Source organism: Cervus elaphus, chromosome 12, assembly GCF_910594005.1.
Source record: "Cervus elaphus chromosome 12, mCerEla1.1, whole genome shotgun sequence".
Lineage (NCBI taxonomy): Eukaryota > Metazoa > Chordata > Mammalia > Artiodactyla > Cervidae > Cervus > Cervus elaphus.
The window spans coordinates 14,463,100-14,482,641 of NC_057826.1; the positions used below are offsets into that span (position 1 = coordinate 14,463,100).

Consider the following 19,542-nt stretch of genomic DNA (forward strand, 5'->3'; position numbering starts at 1 on the left):
CCAGAGGGGCCACCGTCCTTGGCCACTTGACTGCCAAAGTGAGCAGTTGTTCAGTCACTGAGTTGAGCCCGACTCTCTGCAACCCATGGACTGTAGCCCACCAGGCTCCTCTGTCCATGGAATTCTCCAGGCAAGAATACTAGAATGGGTTGCTGTTTCCTTCTCCAGGGGATCTTCCTGGACCAGGCATCGAACCCGCATCTCCTGCACTGGCAGGCAGATTCTTTACCACTGAGCCATCAAGGAATCCAGGAGAACAAATGCAAGCCCTGGCCCAGGGGTGGTGATTCCAGACTTGTCCTGGGGCCCTGAGCATTCCTACCCCTCACGCCCACAACTGTCCCACATCTTAGTTTCCCCAGATCCTCTCCCACTGGAGCAGTTCTCCTTGACAGTGCAGGGCCCTTCTCTCTGGAAGGCCTCCCCCTCCAGGGGATAGAGCTGTGGGCTGAGATCTCCTCCTCCTCCTCCTCAATACCCGCTTGTTCCCTCCCCCACCCCCTTTCTGATCCTTGATTTACCCTGAGCTGGATTAAGATTTCCAGCCTGCCTTAGAGCTGAGAGGTTAGGGTGCACCTCCCTGCACCAAATTCAAAATAAAAACCATCCTAAATCTGAAAATCAGTGTGACAAAGTCTAATCAAACTCTGATTTTTTATCCCCCCCCCCCCCCCGGGACGACTACTGCATTGCCATTTTTGAAATACTAAGAATTAGCTTTAAAAAAAAAAAAAGGCAAACCAAACCCAAACACTTTGTTGATGCCCTTTTGATGCCAGTGCCCTAAGCACATGCTTAATCTGCCTGTTAGGTAACCTGGCCTCACCTGCCCCTGCCCCTGTGCCAGAGCAGCACAGAGGCCTGGCCTGCAATACGGGGCATTGGGCCACTCTGCCCGGAGCCTTCCCCCAGGGAGAGGGAAGCCCTGGGCCAATCAGCCCTTCCTGGAGAAGTGATGTCAGGAAAGCCTAGAAGGTTCCACCCCATCCCTGCCACAGGCGCACCCTGTCCTCCCGACCGGAGCAGCCAGGGCCAGCCCTGGGCCCCCTTCCAGTCCTCCAGCTGGCCAGGGACGGCCGGGCTGCGTTAATGGTGAGGTCTGCTGCCCTGCGCTCCACACCTGTGGGCAGGTCTCCCTGCCCCAGCGCCTCCCCTTCCTGCTGTGGGAGAGGGAACTTCTGCAGACAGGCTTTTCCAGATCCTGCTTATAAACCCTGGTTAAAAATAAACTCTGCGTGTCTGAGCAGGAGAGGGTAGGGAGGTGAGGTGGTGGCAGACGGAGAAAGCAGGCAGAAGGCTGCAGACCAGGAGGAAGACCAAGCCTCCAAAGCTGATATCCAGCCTCCTAGAAAATTCCAACTGGGGGGACCTTTCGGAGCACTTCATTTTGCAGAGATAATACAGGCTCAGAAAGGGGGCAGGTCATTTCCCTAATTGTCAGGGGAACAGAGCCCTCTGGGCCTGGCCCTAGCTCCTCCTTTTGCTCTGAGTGAGGCGTGAGGCACTTCCCGATGGCTCAGCAAGTCAAGAAGACGCCTGCAATGCAGGAGAAGCGGGCTCTATCCCTGGGTTGGGAAGATCTCCTCGAAGAGGAAATGGCAGCCCACTCCAGTATTCTTGCCTGGAAAGTCCCATGGACAGAGGAGTCCCTGGGGTCGCAAAGAATCGGACTCACTGAGCACGCACGCAGAGGCATGAGGACTGTCCCCCAGCTCCTGGGCACGCCTTCCCTGAACACCCCCTGATAAAGCCAGAAAGCACCCCTACCCACATCCCTGGCATGCCCACTGCTGCCCACTGTCCTGCTCAGCTCTTTTCCTGCCCCCCCCACCCCAGCACCTATCCAGCTTGTCCCCATTTTACCTTCTCAAGGGAAGGAACATTTATTACTGTGTCTGGCGTGGTGCATATGAAGCCATGTATCCCTCTTGATGATAAACCAAAGCTGGAGGTCAGATGTTTTCTGGAGGTCATTTTACATTCCAGGGAAGAGAAGGAAAGGATTGGTGAATTCTGAGCAGTTTACACGTGCAAGGCATTTCCCTTACGTGTGACTTCCAAGCAAGGCTTAGGGCAGCGCTGCAAAGGATAATCCATCTGAGAGGTGAGCCCTGGAGACAGAGCTTTAAGGCACTGGCTTAAGTTCACAGAGGAGCACTGCTCAGTTGAAACCTGTCTCCCACCCACTCCCTTGCCTCCGCAGCACCGCAGCCTCCTAGCCCAGCTCTCAGGATGTGGTCCGCCTGCAGCAAGCACTCTCTGGGCATGATCTGACTACACTCTCACAGCACCCACCAGAGAGCTACTGCTGCCCCCTCTTTTTACAGTGGAGGAAACGGAGACACCGTGAAGTTGAGGGACTGCGGTCCCCCAGTAGACAGAGGAGCTAGAATTCGAGGCTAGGGACACTTGACTTCTTGCAGGCCCGTGCTCTTAATCAGACACAATCTGAGCCCTTCCCAATACTTCCAGCCCCTCATCACTTTGGCCTGCGGAGCGGGTGTGGGTTTCAGGCTGGCCTCCTGGAATCTCCTGGCTGTGGGTTCTCATTCTGTAGCCATTCTGGTTAAAGGCTTGGGGAAGGAAGGGGCTGAGAGTGGAGTTTGAGATTTGTGTCTCACCCTTTTTTTAGAGTTTTAGCTTTGTCCCTGCTGCTCTGGGGGATGAAGTTTGTTTGTCTCCTTCTTCAGGAGGGGCTTCCCCCCAGAAACTCCCATGAAATACACAAATGTGGATTCTTGGAAAGAATTCCTTCAGGCTCTGGGATTAGACCGAGGGGCAAGTGTTTCTTCTGTACCAGTGTTCTCACTCTGAGCCTTGAATTTCTTCTCTGTTAAGTAGAGAGAATAGTGCCTGCTTCGAAGAATGATAAAGGGGGTCAAATGAGACGATAGATTATTTTATCGGTGAAGTCATCTGTGGTCAGTTTTGACACACTGATGCTCTTACCTTCCTCAAGGAAGAAGTCAGTTTGAGGGGTAGTGAAAGTGGCTGGGGGAGTGACAAGCTGGGCAGACAGGCTGTTGATAAAGTGAATTTTGTCCCAGAGCCCTGAGACCTCTGAGCTACAGGGGAGAGGCTGCAGATGGTTCAAGATTTGCTTTGCCTGTGCCCTATCCCCTGGGGCCCTGGTGGATCAAGAAGCTGGCTTTGCCTGGGCTGCCTTAGGAAGCTGCATTTTCTTACACAGCCCAGCCTGGAATGCACCCCTCGCCCTTCCAGAGCACAGGGCCCCCATGCTCACTGTCAGACAAGAGCAGTGACATTCTCCCAGCCGATTCCACCCCAGGGTCCCCCAAAGGGGAGGGGCTTCTGGCCTGTCTGGAAGGTTGACAGGCTGCAATTGACAGGAGTTCTTGTTCCCAATCTGCCCAGGTGGCTGCGGGGAGTTTGGAGGCTGGGGGAAGACATGAGGAACCCTCACCTAAATGGAGCCAGGCATCCATGGCACCAGGAGGAGAGAGCTGCTGCAAGTGAATGTGGTCTCACTGGCTTATGTAACCATTCCCCTCGGCCCCCACAGAACATACACAAACAATAACTTGGAATAGATATCGATCTGGTTGAGGCAGGTCATCAAAACCTGGAACTGTCCCTGCCAAACAGGAACATCCTGCCCTCTCAGCTGAGCAGACGCTTGGCTTATGGGGGGAGGAATGAGTGATGTAATCAGGCTCTTGGAGCCAGGAAGCATGGATTGTCCTTGCTGTGTTGGGTCATCTGCTCAATTATCACTTATTCAGCATTTAAAATGTGGTCATAATCTATGGCCATACCACCCTGAATGTGTCTGATCTCGTCTGATCTCAGAAGCTAGGCAGGGTCAGGCCTGGTTAGTACTTGGATGGGAGAATGTGGTCATAAGTAAGCAAAAGTCCATGTTGATAGGCTTACAATGTCTCGGGGAAGAGTTCCAGAAACATACAATTTGGTAACCGTAGGGCAACTGCTTTTAGCTTGGGCAATTTGGCTTGGGTTTTGATGAGCAGATAGGAGTTCACTGAGCAGGAAGGGAAAAATCCCGGGTCTTACTTGTCCACTGGTTTAAGATGAAAAAACGGCCCATATGCCGAATACATGAGTGTTGCGAGGTACACCAAGGTGGCAGGAAAGTGTGACTCAGGAATGAGGCTGTTCTGGGTCTGATGGTAGATCTTCCTGATACTTCAATTTTGGCCTCTGCCCCACTGGTCAGGCATCCGGCCCTTCTCTAGGCTCTGCTGGAAGAAAACTTGGCCCAAAGCAAATTTCTCTGAGTGGGCCAACCAGTACCTTGATAACTAGCAGCCCAGAGGTCTTGATGCCCTGGAGAGTAAAAATACACAGATGGGAGGCCTTCCCCATCTCCCTAACCCCTGCCCTCTTCCCCACCTGCCCTGGCTGCAGCCACCAGGCAACATCATCTCTCTTAACCTGTTCTTGCTTGGTCTTGAAATAGTTCGGCTGAATCCTTGACGTGCCCTTTTCTAGGCCTCTCACTTGACTAAGTGATTCAAGACATAGACTACTACATGGCTATTTCCAGTTATTCCTTAGGTCCTGACATTGCACACACAGCCTGATTAGCCTGCAGCCCCATAAGGACTCACAGGCAAGTCCTCTTGAATGGCAAAAGCCTACACTCCCAAACCAGCTATGTGCCCACAGGCAGTCACTCCCTTGAAGATGGTGGCATCCGCGCTCACCATTTTCAGGACCAGGTGGATCAACTGCAGAGAAGAGCTCATGGAGTGGGCACACCTGAGCTGTTTGTGAACATGGGCCCCTCATCACTTAAACATCAGGGAATGCAAACCATGCATGGACTTGGTCTCAGCTAAATTAATTTGCATCTGCTTTTAGATGAGTCACAAGCGTGTCTGATTATCATGTAGCATCTCTTTTCAAGTTAGAGTTTCCCCATGTGGCAAGTGAGAATTGTGCTTCGTCACCTATTTTATCGAAGCAAAAATCAAGACGTTAAAGACGGATTTGCTTACAGTTCCTTTATTTAGCAGACACCTATGGAGCACCTACTCTCAGCCATTGTCTCTGCAAACACAGAGCATTCAAGAGGAAGCAATACAAAGGGCCTGTCTTCAGGAAGCTTGCATTCTGGTGGGGCAGACCAACAACAAATAAATACGTCAAAATATGTCAGTACATATCATATACTATTTAGGTGGATAAGGTAGGGAGGGGGAGAGTGGTTGACAGGATGGAGAGAGTGTTGTTTTATACAGATGGTTCTGGAAGGTGACGTCAGAGCAGAAATCTGATATATACACGAGGCTAGGGTGTTCCATGCCGTGTGTCAACGTCATAACCACACTTGCACTGCCCTCATTCTTTTATCTCTGTGCTGCTGGCTCCCTTCAGCGAGGCAGGGACTCTTTGAAAAAAGGGATGACAACTACTCATCTTTGGGTCTTCAGTTCCAAATGTGGCCCAAGGGCTGCTTGCATGTTTCCACCTCCCCTTCCCAGAAGGGCTCATGAAATACTCCAGGCTCAGTCCAGGAACAGTGCCTGGAATAGAGAATGTTTCTGCTGACTGTGCTGCAGATAGAATGCATGATTAGAAGCCTGCAGTGGGTGGGGCGAGGTATGGGCCTGGGGGCCAGAAGCACAGGCTAGGAGGGAGGCAGGAGTGATCTCTAATTTCACTTCCTGGCAGTAGATGCAGTGGTTTCATGTTGGCCTTCTACAGAAAACCAATTGCAAACATCTGGGGATGACAGAGGATGAGACGGTTGGATGGCCTCACCGACTTAAGGGACAGGAGTTCGAGCAAACTCCAGGAGTTGGTGATGGACAGGGAGGCCTGGTGTGCTGCAGCCCATGGGGTCGCAAAGACTGAGCTACTGAGCTGAATATTGTGCTAGTTACCGTTCTAAGCACTTTATATACATTAATGCATTTAATCCTCATAAAAGCCCTGTGGGACGGATGCTGTTCTATAGGTCACGGTTCTAAAGCACAGAGAGGTTAAGTGATTTAGCTAAGGTCACACAGCTAATAATCAGCAGAGCCAGAATGAAAACCCAATGTTCTTATCCTTACCCCATTGTTTCACACCCCATATCCTTACCTCAGAGACTGGTTTCCTAGATCTTTAACTGAGACATTTGTGCCCTCAGTCTCGGGTTGAGCTAGAAGGTTTTTGAGACTCAGCTTCCACGAAGGTAATAGTTAAGCAAAGGTTTCAGAAAAAAAAAAAATTAAGTATTTAATTACAAGTAATTTAAGACATTTTTATACTGTAATGATGACAGATATAAAACCCAAAGCCAAGTGAATTTTTAAGATAAAAAAGGAGAGAGCTTTCCAGGAAATGCCTGGATGGGGAGTTGATGGGGAGTTGCAGGGTTTCTGTCCCCAGACCCTTCTCTCAGCTCCTAGCCAGGGTGAACTGCTCTTGTCTGTGACTCCCTCCCCCCCCATCCTGGCACAAGACGTACACGACTGCACACACACACACACACACACACGGTATCCCCAACCACTCTGATGTCTGGATAGAAGGGATTGCCGACCACGGCAGGCGGAGTTGCCGTGTCCCTGTCTGATTCTTCTTCTGTGGGCCCAGGCAGCTGAGCCAAGGGGACCTGGCAGGGAGGCGGTAGGGCCTTGGCTCTCCGTGGGAGCTTGCACAAGGCTCAGACTTTCCGACCTGTGCCTGTGGGGTGGTGTGAAGCTGATGTTCCGAAAAACCATCGAGACCGTCACCCAGGAGAGAGCAGGCGGGAATCTCCTGGTCCTCTGCACCTGGGCTGGAGTCCAGTTCACAGGGCCCAGGCCTTGATGTTCCCTCCCGCAGGCTGAGAGGCGTGCTCCCTGGCCCACATTCTCGGCGTGTCTGTGTGTGTCAAAGCCCAGGGGCGCGGGCCCTCACTGCCGTGGGCTGCAGAAAGGGTCCCTCTGGGGAGAGACGGGGCCCACGGGAGTTTTAAAGGCCGAGCGACTTGGATGAAAGCTGCCACTTCCACCCACGATTGATGACCAGGAGCTGAGGTACCTCACAGAGGAGGACAGGCCGGGGAATTAATGTGCCGGCATCTTCATTGACAAAGCAAAAAAAAGCAAACACACCCGCCAAGGGGGTGAGTCATGCAGGGAGATAGCAGGACAGAAGGAAAAGGCCAAGGATGTGTGAGTGTCTGGGGGTGGGGTGGGGGGGCAGAGGAAGGGCTTGGGCAGGGAGAGCTGAGGGGGGAGAGAGAACAAACAGGATCGCCTGTGAGGAAATGCATGAGTGAGAGAGAGAGAAACGGGAGCGGGTGCATGCGAGAGGGGTGACGACGTGCTGTGACTGACAGGAGGCAGGCAGGCAGGGGTGGGGGGCGACGGGCACCCCCTCACGCGCCTTCGGCCACAGGGGCTTCTGGAAAGCCCTGCCGTTCGGAGTGAGTGGGGGACGTGCGGGGAGAGGTGAGATTTCATTACCTTCCCCTTTGTGTGATATTTTCGTGTTAGAAATCTAAGGCTGGAGCTATAAATAATCCAGTCACAGCTGCAGCATCCTGGAGATTTATGGTGCATGCCAATGCCAGCCAGCTTTGGGCTGAATGGGGAGGGGGGTGGCTTTACTGAAGCCAAGATGAAGGGCTGGTTCTCCAGCGCTCAGCGGCCCTCCTCACCCGGTCCTGCCCCCCTCACCTAGCCAAGCCCCCCGGGGCAGAGGGGAGCTCATGAAGGCTTAGACCCTCTCGTCCGTCCTGGGCGGCCTGGAGCCAGGCAGGAGCCCTGAATGGGCAGCTTGGGAAGGTTGGGGAGACAGTGGGGGGCGGGGGGACAGGGTGGCCAGAGGGGCGTGCCCTGCCCTGGGCTTCCACTGTGTTGGCTGCCTCAGACAAGGGGCGGGCTGGTGGTCCCCGGTGGGGTCGACAGGTGGCCCAGACACAGATGGGCTCGGGCCTGGTGGGGTCCGACCGTCCCCAATCCTGTTCTCCTCTATGAACCAGGCCCTTGTTCTCTGCGTCTCAGCAAAGACTGCCCAGCTGTGCTCCGTGCAGGACTCCGTGGGGCCTGGGGAGTCTCTGTGTCCTGGGAGGGGGGGCTTTCCTACTGACCTGAACTTGGGGGTTGCTGGGTGGGATGGTGACCCCAGCGGACAGAGGCAGCCAGTGTCTCTCGGGCCATGAGACGGCAGGGCAGGTCTCCCCAGACCGGCTCCAAGGCTCTGCCTCCAGCCCTGTCATGAGGGTGGATGGAGGAGGTGAGGGGAGACGTTTGGGAGGCCAGCCATGGGCTCATCCTCAGGGCCTGTGGGGCTGGAGGAAGAGGAGGAAGGTAGAGGTCTTGGGGAGAGAGGAGCTGACTCAAGGCACCCCTGTGACAGGCCAGTGCCTCCCTGCAGTTTCCCACCAGAGCGCTTAACCCGCTGTATCAGCCACAAGCCTGAGGGGAGGTTTTCTGAGGGCAGGGAACACGCACGCCTGCTCTGACGGCAGCCTGGTGACAGAATGGGCCCTGACGCGGGGCATCAATCCTGCTGACGAGTCAGACCCAGTGATGGCGTGCGCGCAGGCCCCGTGGGCCAGAGACCTAAGAGCGGGTGTGTGCAAAGGGAGAGGCCAGAGCCCCCTGGGTCTCCAGACCCCACTTGGTCCCTCTGGCCAGTCCTCAGGCTGCCATGTCCAGCCCTTCTGCTGGCTCTGTGGCCCAGTTACCTCAGGCACCAACCTGTTACTTTGGTGGTTTCCGCTTTGCTTTCCTTCTACTTCCCTGAACAAATATTGAACATCCAGAGAGACACCCGAATCCTGCGTGGGGTTGGGGGTGGTCACACAGCTGGCTACTTCTTAAGGGCAGTTCGGTCGAGGTAAACTCACCTCAGCTGCAGGCTTCTGGAAGAAGGAGGCTCCTGAGGGGTGAGCGGGTAGGGAAGGGGCTTTCCCTTCAAGGATGAGGCTTCCTCCCGGGAGGAGGTGTTTGTCTCAGGACCGTTGACTTCAAGGCAGCCACATGGGGTTGTGACAGGGTCTTGGCTTGGGGCCAGGGCAGTCTGTCCTTCAGCCTCCAAAAGCAAACCAAGTCTGGGAATGGGATACACGCAGGAGAATTCACTTTCCTGGGGTGTCCCGGAGGCAACTCAACTGAAAACACTGATGACCTCAGAGCAAGATTGTCTAACATTACGAATGGCAGAGCCATGACGTTCAGAAGGGGAACTGGGAGCCTCTGAGGGCCTCCCTGACGTGTGGCTTAGATGACTCCTCCTCTGATCATTCCTGGTGCTCCTGTCAAAGGACCACTCACTACTACACGCGTCATCACTCTGTCCTCTCCGGGTTCTTACTGAGAGCCCCTGAAATGGACTCTGACACTTTTAAGCACAGGAAAGATTTGTTGGAAGGATCTAGGGATGCTCGAAACATCAGCAGGAAGGCTGGAGGTCCAGCTCGGAAAGGGAGGAGGAGCAGGATCTAAGTGATGCTAGGTAGTGAGCAGAGACATTACTTTATCAACAAAGGTCCGTCTAGTCAAGGCTATGGTTTTTTCCAGTAGTCATGCATGGATGTGCGAGTTGGACTATAAAGAAAAATGAGCATCGAAGAATTGATGCTTTTGAACTATGGTGTTGGAGAAGACTCTTGAGAGTCCCTTGGACTGCAAGGAGATCCAACCAGTCCATCCTAAAGGAAATCAGTCCTGAATACTCATTGAAAGGACTGATGCTGAAGCTGAAGCTCCAATACTTTGGCCACCTGATGCAAAGAGCCAACTCATTGGAAAAGACCCTGATGCTGGGAAAGACTGAAGGTGAGAGGAGAAGGGGACGACAGAGGATGAGATGGTTGGATGGCATCACTGATGCAATGGACATGAGCTTGAGTAGGCTCCGGGAGTTGGTGATGGACAAGGAGGCCTGGCGTGCTGCAGTCTATGGGGTCACAAAGAGTCGGACGTGACTTGAGCAACTGAACTGAACTGAGGTAGTGAGCATTGTTGCCAAGGTCACACTGCAGAGCAGTCTGCTTAGCATACCTTTGCTGGTATCACCCCTCTGCCAGTCATGGTGTGATGATGGCTAATTTTGTGTGCCAACCTCCCTGGGTCACAGGATGCCCTGATATTTGGTCAGACATCATTCTGGGTGTTTCTGGATAAGATTAGCACTTGAATCTCTAGACTGAATAAAGCAGGTTGTCCTTCCTAATGTGGGTCATCTTCACCCAGTCAGGTGAGGGCCCAAATAGAACCAAAAGGTGGAGGAAGGAAGAATGACCTCTCTCTGCCTGACCACTTGAGCAGAGACCTCGGTCTTCTCCTGACCTTGGAATGGGACTTACACTATCAGTTCATAAACACGTCTCAGGAAGGGAAATTCCTGTCCTCGGCCCCTAAATAAGAAAGGAACATCCTGGATGGTTTTGTCAGTTTGCTCATCTAGAGCTCCATCCTTCTATCCTTCCCCCCTCCCCACTCCTACCCAGGAGGCTGACCCGTGTGGGTCACATCAGCTGAAGTCTCATGCCTTCTGGCTTCTGGTTGGGTCTGTCCAGTGGGAGGCTCCCTTGAAGGAGTCTGGAGGGTGCGAGGAGAGAGCTGGGGGCATTTGTTCCCCTTGCTACTTTCCTTTGGAGGTATGGCTCTCTCCAGCTTCCACTCATCTCCCTCCTGTCCATCAAGGTCTTTATCATGCTTTTTGGTTTCCTGTGGCACTGCCCACCCTTGGTGAACAGTCCCTTATTGAAAGACTCCCCTGTTGCCCTGTTTGCTGGTAACACCTCTTTCTAGCTGGAACCTCAAATGATACAGGAATTTGGGAGACTGGGAGGCAGCAGAGCCCCAGCAAATGCTCACAACATGGTGGTACCGATGCCCAGGGCGGCAGGCAGCCTGGCAAGGTGGCAAGAGCATGGACTTGGGAGACAGAACCCTGGAGTCTGAATTTTCACCCCAACTCTCACTACCTGTGTGAACTTGGTCAAGCTCCTCAGCCAGGCTGACCCTCCTTTGTTCTTTACCTGGAAAATAAAAGTTAATCTTTATCCCTTGGATTTGTCATGAGAACTGAAGGAGAGATTTATTAAGCACTCAGCACAAAGGAGACCGATGATGGCCCAAAGGGTCCACCTTGTGTGCCCGCTCCAACCGACCAGTCATGGCTCCTTGGAACCTTGTGTGGAGAAGAATTCTGACTCCCCATTCTGGCCTGGAGGTGATGGGTGCACTCATGATTGACTGGTGATGGGGGTCACGCCGTGGAGCAGAATGCGGCAGTAGAATGTGTTTACTTCTCTGTAGTAAACACTCACTGAAGGATGGCTATCAGTTTTCCTATTTCTCTGCTCCTTGGGAGAAAAAGTAGGATTCTGCTGGCCTCAGAAAGGCCAGGATCCTGCTGGACCAGTGGCCGTTTCCCCCAGCACTGCCCAGGTGCCAAAGTCACTGAGCCTGCTGTCCTGGCTTAGCATAGACTTCTTTGGCGGCAAGGATGCTCCAGTCAGCCCTGTCTTTTAATCAGCAGACTGCGTCAGCCCTGTCGGGATTGTTTAAGGTCTTCTTCCTCCCGGGACTTTCTTGCTCTTTTCATCCTCAAATGCCAACCTTACCCTCCCTGCCAACAGATCACACACACACACACACACACACACACACACACACACACTCTGCCATGTTCACCACCACCTCCTCATAGTAAGTTACAGGGAATTATTGATATTAACTCGAATTTGTCCACTCCATATCACCCCAGTTTCCACATCTCCCCATTGTCTCCTGCCCCAACTCAGGGGACCTGATGTTATTCCATAACACATACCAGAGTTGGATGAAGGTAGAAGTAGTAGAAGAGAAATCACAGCCACAGGCATCCGATGGGGCGAGCTGGAGGAGCCGGAGTGGTTACCACGTGGCCCCTGGAGTAACTAAAGAAAGAACAGAATAAGAAATCCTTTTCACATAGAATGTTCTTTCTAGTTTCACTGGCACACGGAAGGAACCTTCGCTTATTCACTTATTCAAGACATATTTACGGAGCACCTCTATGGGCTGGGCACAGATAGCTGTCTGCCCTAAAAGGGAGGCAGACAAGTAGAAACCGGTAGTCGCTGAGCAGCTCAGCAGGAGCACTGAGATGGAGAGGGAGCACGGTGGGGGTGGGGGGGTGGGAAGGCTCTGATCGGAGCGACACTGTGGGACAGAGACGACTTTCCTGAGAAGGTGGCTCTCCTGAGCCCAGTCTGGAGGGATAAGGAAGCTGCTCCAGGTGGCAGTGGGGGCGGCATGTGCTAGGATCTGAATCGGTGTGAGTTTGAGGAGCAGCTGGTTGCTGGCAGGTCACTGGGGTTGTGGCTTAGAGCCAGAAGGGAAGACGTTCTGGGAGGAGCCGGTGGCAGGGTGGGGTAGGGTGGGGTCCTCCAGGGCTATTTCTCTTCTACTTCTTCTACCTCCAGATTATCCCAAAGTAGCCCCTAATCCGGCTGCGTCCCCACCTCCCAGCCTGTCTTCTGCCCTCCACCTGGCTTAGCAAGCAAGGCCCCAAAGGAAAACTCCCATTCTCCTCCTACTGGGAACTGTAGGCTTTCTCAGGTATTTGGGGGCTGACTACATCCTTAGGAGTGTGTGAGGACTGATGGATGTGGGGGTGGATGGATAGGAGGGTGGCTGAGAGAGGAGGAGCTGCACAGCTGGAGACCAAGGTAAGCTGATATATGAAGGCTTTAGTGCAGTCTCCCTAGTAACAGGCTGACCCAACCATCAGGAGCAATTTAGGGGAAAGCAGGCATGTGTTTGGGCATTTTCCTTCTCCAATGACTAAGTGGGTTCACAGGTCCCTCCTCCTCTCATAAAAACCCTAACACCTTTCCCCAGGCACCTCCCCTGCCCAGACCTGCTTCTCTTTGGAAAATGGGGCTGGTGTGTCTGTGTAGCTGTGTAGAAAACTGTGTAGCTCTGTGTGCGTGTGTGCATGACAGTATCTCATATATGCATGAGAAGTGTAAATGGGAGTGTGTGAGCTTGCACGTGCATGCAAATATCTCTGCTGGTGCCATGTATGGGGGAGCACGTGTGTGTGAGACTTGTCAGCCTCTGTGCACGCAGGGGAACATGAATGCACACATATGCACATGTGTCCAGAAGAGTCTGGGGGGTCTTTATGAATGCGGGGGTCCTTGAGGCGTGTGAGTGCTTGCAATGAGTGTGCATGGGATTCTATGCAACTGGCCAGCATGATTGTCTTTGAAGGGCAGAAGTTGCTGAGCTGGGATATGTCCATTAACCAAAGCAATAAAATGCCCAACTGGTCTCCTTGTTTCCCTTCTTGTAATCCGTTCTCCACCCTGCAGCCAGTGTGAGCTTTTAAAATTGCAAATCAGATCACGTCATTGCTAGGCTGAAGCCCTCTGAGGGCTACTGGAATAAATCCAGACTTCTGATTATGGCCTGGCGGATATGTCCCCCATCCCCATCGCTGATCTTTGTGGCCTCATCTCCTGCCACTCCGCAGGCAGGCACCCGCTGCCTCAGTCACACAGGCAAGAGCCTTTGTTCTTGTCCTTCCCTCCTCTGGCTCCCTTGGCTGCTGGGCACTCTCCTGCCTCCAGATTTCGCCTGACATTATCCGTGGGGCCTTCTCTGACCACCTCCCTGCAGGGCCCTCTCTGCGCTATCACTCCGACGTCTTTTCTCCCCAGTGCTAGGTCAGTTGGGTCTGAAACAGGTGCTGAGACGGAGCTAGGTGTGCACAGGGTTTTGTGGGGAGCAGCCCCTAGAAAGGAATAGAGAGGACCCCAGAATAGGCAGGGCAGGGAAGGACCAGCTGACCACAATATAGATCTGATAAGGTCTCTGCCAGCCTCCTAAGTGCCTGGAGCAAAGACCGTCCACGAGAGGAGTCCTGAGTTGGGTGGAAATGGCTAAACCTGACACCATACCTGGCCTCAGTCAAGGGCTAGAACCATCAACACAGAAGCTAAGGTTCAAGAGAATGAGAAGACAAACCACAGATAAGAAAAATATTAATACTTGCAAAAGACAGATTTCAGGAAGAATTGGTATCCAAAATACACAAAGAACTCTTAAAACTCAGTAAGTTGATTTTTTTTTTAATGGGACAAAGACCTAAGCAGACACCTCACTAAAGAAAATATACAGTTGGCAAATAAGCATATGAAGAGATACTTCACATCATGTGTCATCAGGGTATTGCAAATTAAAAAAACAATGCGATTTTACTATATACCTATTAGAATGGCCAAAATCCAGAACAATGACACCACCAAATCCTGGCGAGGATGTGGAGCAACAGGAACTCTCATTCATGGCTCTTGGGAATCAAAACGGTACAGCCATTTTGGAAGACGGTTTAGTGGTTTTTGTTTTTAACAAAACTAAACATACAAAAACAAAAACAAAACCTGGACATACTCTTCCCTCATGATTCAGCCACTACACTCCTTAGCATTTACCTAAAGGAACTGAAAATTGTGTCTACACAAAAACCTGCACACAGATGCTTGTAGCAGCTTTACTCATACCTGCCAAAACTTGGGACAACCAAGGTGTCTTTCAATAGGTGAATGGATAAATAAACTGTGGTCCATCCAGACAATGGGCTATCATTCAGCGATGAAAAGAAATGAGCTTTCAAGCCATGAAAAGACATGGAGCAATCTTAAATGCATATTACTAAGTGAAAGAAGCCAATCTTCAAAGGTTACATAGCTGTGATTTTAACTATATGAAATTCTGGAAAAGGCAAAACTAATGGAGATGGTAAAAAAAGATCGGTGATTTCCAGGAGTTAGGTGGGAGGGAGAGAGGATTTTCAGGACAACGTACAACACTAAGAGTGAACCCAAGTGTGAACTATATACTTTGGGTGATAATAATGTGTCAGTGTAGGTTCATCGATTACAGCAAATGTACCATTCTGGTGGGGATGTTGATGATGGAAAGGAGGCTGTGTGTGAGGGGACACAGGAGTATGCAAGAACTCTGTGCAATTTTGCTGTTGACTTAAAAATGCTCTTTTAAAAAGTCTATTAAAAAAGAAAGAAAGGGGACTTCCCTGGTAGTCCAGTAGGTGAGGCTCCATGCTCCCAATGCAGGGGGATTCTCCCAGTGTTCGATTCTTGGTCAGGGAACTAAATTCCTCACGCTGCAACTAAGACCCGGTGCAGTCAAATAAATAAATAAAAATAAATTTTTAAAAAAAAGAAAGAAAGAAAGAAACTCCTGTGACTTTTCCCCTGGACTCCCTTCTCCTCTCTTCCCACCCTTACCCTTTCTTTCTGCTGTGCAAGCATTTTCTGACTTCTTTACAGGAGGACACATTTGTTAGGCATATCTGTCTGTCTGTCCTTCTCTTTTATGTTTCCCTTAAGTCTTTGTTAAAGATTTTCCAGGGGCTTCCCTTGTGGCGATAAAGAATCCACCTCCCAACGCAGGAGACATGGTTTCGATCCCTGGTCCGGGAAGACCCCACATGCCACGGAGCAACCAAGCCCATGCATCACAACTATTGAGCCTGCATGCTAGAGCCCAGGAGCTGCAACTGCTGAGCCCACGTGCTGCAACTACCGAAGCCCGTGTGCCCTATAGCCTGTACTCTACAAGAGAAGCCACTGCAATGAGAAGCCCGCGCACCACAATTAGAGAGCAGTTGCTCGTCGCAACTAGAGAAAAGCCCGCACAGCAATGAAGACCCAGCACGGCCAATAAACTAATACATAAATAAATAAAATAGAGATTTTCCAGCTCAGGGGCCAGCTTGGCCTGGAGCTTTTTCATCTTTGCTGTTCCTTTGCCAATCTTGCAAGCCCTCATTTCAGCTTCCTCCCAGTCCATGAAACTTCTAGAAAGAACCTCACCAGCAAATGACAGTTATGATCTGCTCTGGAAGCCCCGTCCTGGTATGAATATGTCCACCAACGCCCAGTTAAGGAAAAGGAAATTCACGAGTGGAGAGAGAAGAAAATCTTGGATGCCTCATTAGCAGCACCTCCTGAGAAGCTTCATCTCACCTCCTTTGGTGTCAAAGTGAAGCAAGAAGAAACACCTTCCCTCCCTGTCTCCAGGAACAGAACTTGAGAGGCATCCACAGACTGGGCGCCATTTCCATTTCCCAGGCCATATTAAAACTTCTGGAGACATCAAGCTGCAAGAAGGTTAGGCCTTCGCTGTCTCCCTGAGCAGTACACAATAAATCAATATGAGCACAAATGAGCTTGAGGAAGTCCTTCAACGTTTTGAATTTTCCCATCACTACTGTGGTGAAGTTCTGTGTGTTTTGAAATATGTAAAATTCTTAAATGCTTTTCTTCTTTGCCTGTCCCTAAGGGTGGGTTTGGTCTTGCCTGTATCTGTATCCAGCCCAGATGAACTTCCTGTCCCCCACCAGGCCTGCCCCATGCTGAAGCTGCAGAGGGTGGCTCCAGGTTGACCTTGAGGATGTCAGGGGTCGGTACAGGAGAACAGGCCTGGTGTGGGGTCGGGGAGGATGTCACATAGTTAAGCTCAGGGCTGATGGGGAACGAAATAATTAGGGATCAGGAAGGGCAGGGTCTTGGATGAACCTTGGGACAGATCTTTCTCCTTGGCTAGGGTAGCTCGGCTTAGAAAATCAAACTTGAATCAAATTAACAGATAGATGCTGAGGTCCATTGCAGGCAAAAATCTAGGCTAGAGTGTGAGGCTGGAAGTGGGATCTAATTATGCCTGGAGGTAGCAGCCTCGGGCTCCTCTGACCTGGGGGCGGATCAGATGGTGGGATGGAATGGTCAGGTGCCCACTGTAAGGCTGTCCATCAGCTCAGGTCCATTCCCTCCAGTAAGTGTTGGAGGATCCTTCCTTCCTTACAGATGGGCAAACGGAAGCCAAGGTCACACACGTCCAGTGAGGGAAGAGCCTGGCCTTCTAGCTAAGTCAGTGTGGAGATTTCGCCTTGCAGTGATCCTCTGGATCCAGAGCTGGGGCCCCTCATGGGTGAATCTTACCATCACCTGGCTCCTTCTGAGGCTGGAGGGAAAGGGGAACAGCCTACAGTCCTTTCTGTCATAACTGCATATTTAGTCCTACTAAGTGAAGTGAAAGTCGCTCAGTCGTGTCTGACTCTTTGCGAGCCCATGGACTATATAGTTCATGGAATCCTCCAGGCCAGAATGCCGGAATGGGTAGCCTTTCCCTTCTCCAGGGGACTATGGGTTAGGCACCCAGGTAAATGCTTCAAATATATGGTCTCATCCCCACAGCTGCATTTTGCAAAATGGGCCTCATTTTGCAGACACACTCAGAAGGGGAAAGGGACCTGCCCAGGGTGACACAGAAAGCAAGTGGTGGGGCCGTCTGGCCCATGAGTGCGTGTGCAGAGCCCATCTGGCTTCCAGCTAAAACCCAGGTCACAGCTTCTAGCGCAGTGACTAGTGTGTTGTGAGCAAGAAATAAGCAACTGGTCAAAGAATGAATACATGAATGATTGTGCAACTCCTTCTGGTCCCAAATCTGTGTTCTTTCCTGGGTTTCCACCTAGTCTGGGTATCTGGAAGCTGAAGGCAAAAGCCCTGGGTCTTCCTGGTGGGAGAGGTGCCCAGGGGGGCTGGTGAGAGTGCCCTGGGGGAGGGGCTGCAGCAGCCTTGGTGTCACCCCTGGCCCTGCGCAGCCGCTCCTGCTGGCCACGTGCAGTCCCAGAGGACCCCGGAAGGAAGGGGTTCACCGCAAAATAAACATATGGGCTGTACATCCAGTGATTCAGAAGATCCTGCTGTGCCCGCCTCCCTCTCCCCCAAAAACCTTGCTGTTGCCATGACAACCGACCTCACCAAACTGGAGCTCGCTGAGGCATCCCAATTAACCCTTTTCCGACACAGCAGGGCCCTCTGTCACACCAGGTCGCCTGTCTACGTGGCCTGAATGCCACTAAAAGATGCAGGGTGGCGCTGTGGGCAGAAGTGGGGGTTTTAGGGGCCCGAAGGCCTGGGTTGATTTTGGGGGCCAACTGTGTGAACAGTCCGGGACCCTCCCGGGGTTGCTGTAAGGGTTTGATGAGGAACGCACGGTAATACCTAGCGGGATCCTCGGCTCAGTTAAGGCGACTCACAGGAGGAGTGCTCTGTGCCCAGATCCAGCCTGCTCCTGTTACTGCAGGGCCCCAGGGCACGTCAGTGGGAGGGCACACACCATCACAGTCACACAGAGCGGTGATTCATCTGGAAAAAAAAGGAAGCCCACAGCCACTCAAACTGTATGAAGCCTGGAGGTTGCCCTGGGAGATCCCCATCAAATAGCCCATTCATTCCACCTTGAACTCAAACCTCTCAAGGTCCCCCTGGGCTCTGGGACTCCCAGAAAGGGGACGGGTCAATGCACCCAGAGAGCGGGGCTGAGTGGGGTGAGGGGAGAAGGTGGGGCAGGGCCTGGAATTCTGGAAGTCCAGTTGGCAAAAGTGAGTATGGGGCCACCTGCTGTCAACTCCAGTAGAGCCAACGGGACCCTAAGGGAAGTGACAGCAGAAAGCCCAACGAACAAGGCCATATTAATGGTCACTGTTTACTAAGGGTCAGCCAGGGGCTAGAGTGATCAACGCAAATGAGGCCATATTCCCCCTGCCCTCCACTGCTTAAAGCCCTTTGATGGGTCCTCCCTGCTGTTGTCACTGGGACCCAAACCCTCCGTACAGCCCACCAGACCCTCATGTCCCGGCCCCTGCCCACCTCTCAGCTGACTTTGCCCTCAGCCACTCTGCCCCCAGCATTCAGGCTTTCTTTGGCTTTTGTCTTGTTGGCCTCACCATGCAGCTTGTGGAATCTTGGTCCCCCTGCTAAGGACTGAACCCAGAACCTCAACAGTCCTAGCCATCAGGGAAACCCCTGGTTTGTTTTTTTTAAATTTCCAGACAAACTGTGCTTCTCCAGCCTCAGAGCTTTTGCACATGTAGATGCCTTTACCTGGATGCGCATTTACCAGCTTTCCCCAGTTTTATCAGTTCTAAGAGACACGCTTAAAAAGACCAACTTGTACTCTGAGATAATTGCGGACTACATAAAAATTGCAAAAAGTAGTACAAATAATTGCCATAATTCCGTCACTGAGTTTCCCCCTTCGTTGGTTTTTAGCATGCTTACATTTGTCCTGGTGTGTTGGATGCTAGAGCCATTTTTGTGTATTTCTGCCCAACTCCCTGTGCAGTGACTTCATGTTGGCGGCTTGAAACTAAGTGGTGTGGAGGCAGAGAATTTACAGAACAGAAACTAGTAATCAGGGACTTTCCCCCTAGGAAATGCTGTTAAACATTTACCACCATGCTACCCTTGCATCAGTCTCTTTTCTTTCTCTGTGTGTGGGGGTGGGGGGGCTTCCTAAGGCCCACTTGACGTCACACTCCAGAATGTCTGGCTCTAGGTAAGTGATCACACCCTCATGGTTATCTGGGTCATTAAGATCTTTTTTGTATAGTTCTTCTGTGTATCTTGGCACCTCTTCTTAATATCTTCTGCTTCTGTTAGGTCCGTATCGTTTCTGTCCTTTATTGTTCCCATCTTTGCATGAAATGTTCCCTTGGTATCTCTCATTTTCTTGAAGAGATCTCTAGTATTTCCCATTCTATTTTTTTCCT

The 19,542-nt window shown here is 51.8% G+C and overlaps 2 long non-coding RNA genes across 2 annotated transcripts; one reads left to right on the forward strand and one right to left on the reverse strand.

The window, feature by feature from the left end:
* Positions 1-6,613: 6,613 nt before the first annotated feature.
* Positions 6,614-15,428, forward strand: LOC122705554. Its single transcript, XR_006344132.1, has 3 exons — positions 6,614-7,130; positions 12,383-12,518; positions 15,380-15,428. It is a non-coding gene; the product is annotated as an uncharacterized LOC122705554 (long non-coding RNA).
* On the reverse strand, positions 7,171-12,341 carry LOC122705555. The gene is made up of 3 exons (XR_006344133.1): positions 11,749-12,341; positions 10,898-10,951; positions 7,171-9,016 (listed from the first exon to the last, which is right to left on the reverse strand). It is a non-coding gene; the product is annotated as an uncharacterized LOC122705555 (long non-coding RNA).
* Positions 15,429-19,542: the final 4,114 nt, after the last annotated feature.